Here is a 6,020-nt window from a genome sequence, read left to right on the forward strand (position 1 = left end):
TGGCAAAACCCCGACTCTGCTGAAAAAATACAAAAATTGGCCGGGCGCGGTGGCTCACGCTTGTAATCCCAGCACTTTGGGAGGCCCAGGCGGGCGGATCACGAGGTCAGGAGCTCGAGACCACGGTGAAACCCTGTCTCTACGAAAAATACAAAAAATTAGCCGGGCGTGGTGGCGGGCGCCTGTAGTCCCAGCTACTCGGAGAGGCTGAGGCAGGAGAATGGCGTGAACCCGAGAGGCGGAGCTTGCAGTGAGCCGAGATTGCGCCACTGCACTCCAACCTGGGCGACAGAGCGAGACTCCGTCTCAAAAAAAAAAAAAAAAAAAAAAAAAAATACAAAAATTAGCTGGGTGTGGTGGCACACACCTCAGGAGGCTGAGGCAGGAGAATAGCTTGAACCCAGGAGGCGGAGGTTCCAGTGAGCGGAGATGGCGCCACTGCACTCCAGCCTGGGTGACAGAGGGAGACTCTGTCTCAGGAAAAAAAAAAAAAAAAAAAAAAAGAAGAGTTAGTTACGTTGTATTCTGCCTACCATTCACTCAGATTGCAACATTTGCCCCTAAGCGCAGAGCTTACCCCTTTCCTTATCAGAAGCCTCTGCCAAACATAGGAACAATGTCTTATTTGTTGACCATATTGTAACTCTCAATTACTCATTCTGGGATTTGCTATGTCCTCAGTGTTCTTACTGCTATGCTGTGTGCCTGTTTTTGATGGTGAGGCACCTCTTTCTTTTCACAATTCCTTTGAAAATCCCTGCATGACATGCAGTACCAGCATTTTATTTTACTTTGTGAAGGTTCTACTGCTTTTTTTAAACAGTACTTTTTTTTTTTTTTCTTGAAACTCAAATACTTAAAACAACTGCAAGTACTTTGAAGTCAGGGACCATCTCTTGCATTTCTTTGTGTGACAGATGGTGCTCACAATAGGTTATCAATATAATCTTTTAAAAGAAATGCTATTGTTTGCCTTTTGCAACTGACAGTCTCACTTGCAAAACTGAGACACATTTTTGCTGAAAGTAATTCAGAGAATTGATCTATATCAAATATATTAAAATCTTCAAAACTGCAATTTCCTCCAAAATTAACACAGCCCCTTTAGCTCCTAGCCCAGGATCTACTATATAGGCACACTCAAACATGTGTTGGATTAGTAAAATTCAGAGATTATATATACTTATATAGTTAAACCTCTATAGATAGCACTCACAGTAACTTTCTTATTTAAAGACTCAAATAAGGGGCCCTATATTTTTTCTCTCTCTAAAGCTTTCAATATCTGTTTTCCCAAAGTCTTAAGTACATGTCTAAACATGCTCATCAGTCATATTCTTGCACATTACAAACACTACAAATTCTAAGATGATGCAGATACTTTTTATCAAAGATCTTGTCACTTTCACGGTACAACTCAGTATCCTATTATAGTTAGAATCAAGTCCAAAGGCAGAGGTTTTTCCTTATTAAGATTACTTTGTAAAAGACAAACTAATATGCAGGAATTTATTTGATTATCTGCTTTTAATAGAATAAGGCATAATAATAGTTGAAGACTTCCTTGCTTACTAAATCTCTTTGGATTAGTTTGTAATCCCTTTTGGAAATACATTTTCCACGTGGTCTGTTGGAGAAAGCCATCTGTTAGACGCACTCAAAATAATGCATATTTCCCTTTTTTTTTTTTTTGAGACGGAGCCTTGCTCATTTGCCCAGGCTGGAGTGCAGTGGCACGATCTCAGCTCACTGCAACCTCTGCCTCTGGGTTCAAGCAATTCTCCTGCCTCAGCCTCTTGAGTAGCTGGGATTACAGGCACACGCCACCATGCCTAGCTAAATTTAGTATTTTTTTTAGTAGAGATGGGGTTTCACCATGTTGGCCAGGCTGTTCTTGAACTCCTTTGTGATCTGCCTGCCTCAGCCTCCCAAAGTGCTGGAGTTACAGGCGTGAGGCACTGCGCCTGGCCAATAAGGCATATTTTCTATCTCTTTTTAAAAATATTATCAACCCGATTCTTTGTATTTTGTGCCTATTCTCATGTTTGAAGATTTTCTTCCTTAAAATACTACATTCCATGTACTTTTAGTCTGACTATAAATTAGCAATATTTTTAGAAGAAATTTTGGCAGGATCTATAAGCATTTTACTTTTTTTTTTGTAGAGATGAGGGTCTCCCCATCTTGCCCAGGCTGGTCTCAAACTCCTGGGCTAAAGCAATCCTCTCGCCTCAGCCTCCAAAAGTGCTGGGGTTACAGGAGTGGGCCACTGCACCCAGCCCTATCAGCATTTTAAATGTCTCCATCCTGTGACCCAACAATTATACTTCTAGGCCTCTATCCTATATAAATACTAACAAAAAACTGAGTCATGCATTATTTATAAGAGCAAAAAATATTTAAAATAATCTAAACATTCATGTTAAATAGACATGTATAAACTTATGATATATTTATATCATGGAATGCAGATAGCAAAAGGGATAAGGTAGATCTGTACATGCCAATATTGAAGAATATTTATGATATTCAATTGGGAATAAGGGGAAAAAGAGCACAAAGTATTTTATATAGAGTGAGCTCATTGTTTAAAGAATAAAAGATATTGGGTGTGTGTGTATATATATATTTGTATATATGTTTATGTAGTCATTAAAAAAGGTGTAGGAGAATATACAACAAATAAAGGGATAGGCAGAGCCCTTTCACCTTTTACTTTATATATCTGTGTGTGTATATATATATATATATATACACTAATATATTATTTAATTTTTTCCCAACTAGTATGCATTATTCTTACATCCCAATACTTCCTTCTAAAGAAATTTTTCTTTTGTTTGAGTTTATTTTTAGGTAATGAGTGTTAATTTTTCTGAATGTATCATTATTTTGCCTTCATTCTATCTCAAACTAATGACAATTTTGTTATCTATAGAATTATAGACCAGGCACGGTGGCTCACATCTGTAATCCTAGCACTTTGGGAGGCCAAGGCAGGTGGATCAACTGAGGTCAGGAGTTCAAGATCAGCCTGGCCAAGACGGCAAAACTCCATCTCTACTAAAAGTACAAAAAATTAGCTGGGCATAGTGGTGCTCCAGCTACTGGGGAGGCTGAGGCAGGAGAATTGCTTGAACCCAGGAGGTGGAGGTTGCAGTGAGCTGAGATCACGCCACTACACTCCAGCCTGGGCAACAAGAGTGAAACTCCGTATCAAAAAAAAAAAGAATTATAGATTCCAAGTACACTTCCCCTCAGAAGTGTTCATAATATTCTCTGATGGTTGTCTGTATTTCAGTGAGGTCAGTGGTAATAGCCTCTTTGTTGTTTCTGATTGTGTTTAATCTTCTCTCTTTTCTTCTTTATTAGTCTAGCTAACAATCTATCTGTTTTATTTTATTTTTTTTCCAAAAAACCAGCTCCTGGATTCATTGTCTTTTGAATGGTTTTTTGTGTCTCAGTCTCCTTCAGTTCAGCTCTGATTTTGGTTATTTTTTGTCTTCTGCTAACTTTGGGATTTGTTTGCTCTTAGTGCTCTAGTTCTTTTAGTTGTGATGTTAAGTTGTTAACTTGAGATCTGTCTAACCGTTTGATGTGGGCATAGAGTGCTATAAATTTCCCTCTTACTACTGCTTTAGCTGTGTCCCAGAGATTCTGGTATGTTGTATCTTTGTTCTCATTACTTTCAAAAAACTTCTTGACTTCTGCTTTAATTTCATTGTTTACCCAAAAGTCATTCAGGAGCAGGTTATTCAACTTCCATGTAATTTTATGGTTTTCAGTGAATTTTTTTTCTCCAAATTCCTGGTTTAATAAGGATTTGTTTATTTTGAGGAAAAAAAGGTCCCAAACATCAGGCTTTTCACAAAAATAATTCACAGTATCAACTTTAGAAAACAAATCATAAGACAATAACAGTATTTTTCTGGAGGATGCATTTGACTTGTCAATTCTCATTCACAAAAATACATTGTTATATTTGTGTTGAACTGCCCCACACAGCACATTTATGTGGGGGTGTAACACACATACTTCTAACTCAAAGCTTCTTTCAGGAGCTACTCAACTCCTGAGATTGCCTTTGCAGTTAGGGAAGCATTTACTGAACTTATGTATGAATAAAAAGAACTGTACTCCCTGCATAACAAGAGATTATTTTGGAGACAGTTGATAAAACCCATATATCCTTTTTATTGTTAAGTCACAAAGAGGTATCAAAATTAAAAGCAAAAATTACAGGGTAAGACTTAACAAAACTACCAGGAGCATCATAGGAAGAGAAAATGGGACTAGGAGCAGGGCAATATGAATTAATGAACATAACAAGGACAAGGACTGGGAGAACAGTGAGCATGTGCTGAAGATACTAGGGGAGAGGATCTAGTGAAAATTTTGATTTCAGACAAGCACCTAGGTAAATAAACAATGGGATAAGATTTCCAAACCCCACTATGTGCTTAAGAGTCGTCCTCACCATTGGTGCTGTCTCTGCCATCCTCTCCTTCCTCAGCCTCTTTTTCATCATCCTTGACCAACTTCAGCTGGTCATCCCCCATCTTCAATATCATCATCATCTAGTAGGTTCCCCTGTCAGGAGAGACATCTGCACCCCCCTCAGACTCCATCTTCACATTAGTCTCATCTCTCTTCATGGAGCTGATGCTCTGCTCCTTTTCTGACTTTTTCTTCATCTCTACTGCTTGTTTGCTCTGTTCCTTTTCAATTTTTTCCAGGTTTTCTGGGAGATAATCCACCTTTTGTTTTATCTGTGTCAATTCCTTCTTAATGGAAGCCTGAAGACCATCTCCTTTCAACTTTCCAGACTTGGAAGATCCCCACTATTCACTCTTAGAATTGAAGCTACTTTTGTCCCTTCATTTTTTTTTTTTTTTTGAGATGGAGTCTCGCTCTGTCACCCAGGCTGGAGTGCAGTGGCGTGATCTTGGCTCACTGCAACCTCTGCCTTCTGGGTTCAAGCGATTCTCCTACCTCAGCCTCCTGAGTAGCTGGGAATACAGGCATGCGCCACTATGCCTGACTAATTTTTGTATTTTTAGTAGAGATGGGGGTTTCACCATTTTGGTCAGGCTGGTCTCAAACTCCTGGCCTCATGATCCACCCACCTTGGCCTCCAAAAATGGTGTGATTACAGATGTGAGCCACTGCACCCAGCCACTTTTGCCCCTTCTTGAGGTGTTTCCTGATACATAGTGGCGTTTCGATGGTACTACAGCCCGAGAAATAGGAGAAAAAGGAGGAATATGTGCTGGGTAACTGTATGTCCTGTCCTAATAATCCCATTGAAAGTCATAGTCCAACTCAAAAGAGGAGCCATATATCTCTGCTACAGATCATTTCACACCTGCTTTTCCTAGGTTCACTTTTGGCTCTGCAGCCAGGATAATATCTAAAACCTGGCCAGCAATCATTCTGCCATTCTCTCCTGCTACAGCAGCCTCGGTATATCTCTCATTAACATACCGAACAAAGGCAAAGTTCTTATGAACCGAGCAACCCACAATTTTGCCATACTTTGAAAAGATTGCCTCCACATCAGACTTCTTGACCACAAGACTGTTGAGATTCCCAAAGAACACACAGGAGTTCATGGAGCAAGGATCTTTCTTGTTGGTAACATTGTTGGCCATTGTGTTTGATAATAAGATTTCTCACAAAGCTGAAAACAGGAAGGGGAGGGAGAAGAGGTTCGATTCTGGGTCTCCTACTCCTGGGTTCTATGTGGAGACAGCCAACTGCTGCTTGAGGTTGGCAGCAACAGGCCACAACAGCTCAGTCTTAGTCTCTTCACAAAATGTTGAGTGAATTTCTTAGTCTTGATTTCTAATTTGATCATGCTGTGGTCTGAAAGATTATTTATTATTTTAGTTCTTTGGCATTTGCTGAGGAGTGTTTTATTTCCAATTATATAATCGATATTAGAGTATGTGCCATGTGACGATGAGAATAATGCATATTCTAGCCGGGCGCGGTGGCTCACGCTTGTAATCCCAGCACTT

At 39.6% G+C, this 6,020-nt stretch overlaps 1 pseudogene; it reads right to left on the minus strand.

The window, feature by feature from the left end:
• Window positions 1-4,113: 4,113 nt before the first annotated feature.
• On the minus strand, window positions 4,114-5,668 carry LOC100586977 (annotated as a pseudogene).
• Between the last annotated feature and the right edge of the window lie 352 nt (window positions 5,669-6,020).

Source organism: Nomascus leucogenys, chromosome 15 (genome assembly GCF_006542625.1).
Source record: "Nomascus leucogenys isolate Asia chromosome 15, Asia_NLE_v1, whole genome shotgun sequence".
In the NCBI taxonomy this organism is placed as follows: domain Eukaryota; kingdom Metazoa; phylum Chordata; class Mammalia; order Primates; family Hylobatidae; genus Nomascus; species Nomascus leucogenys.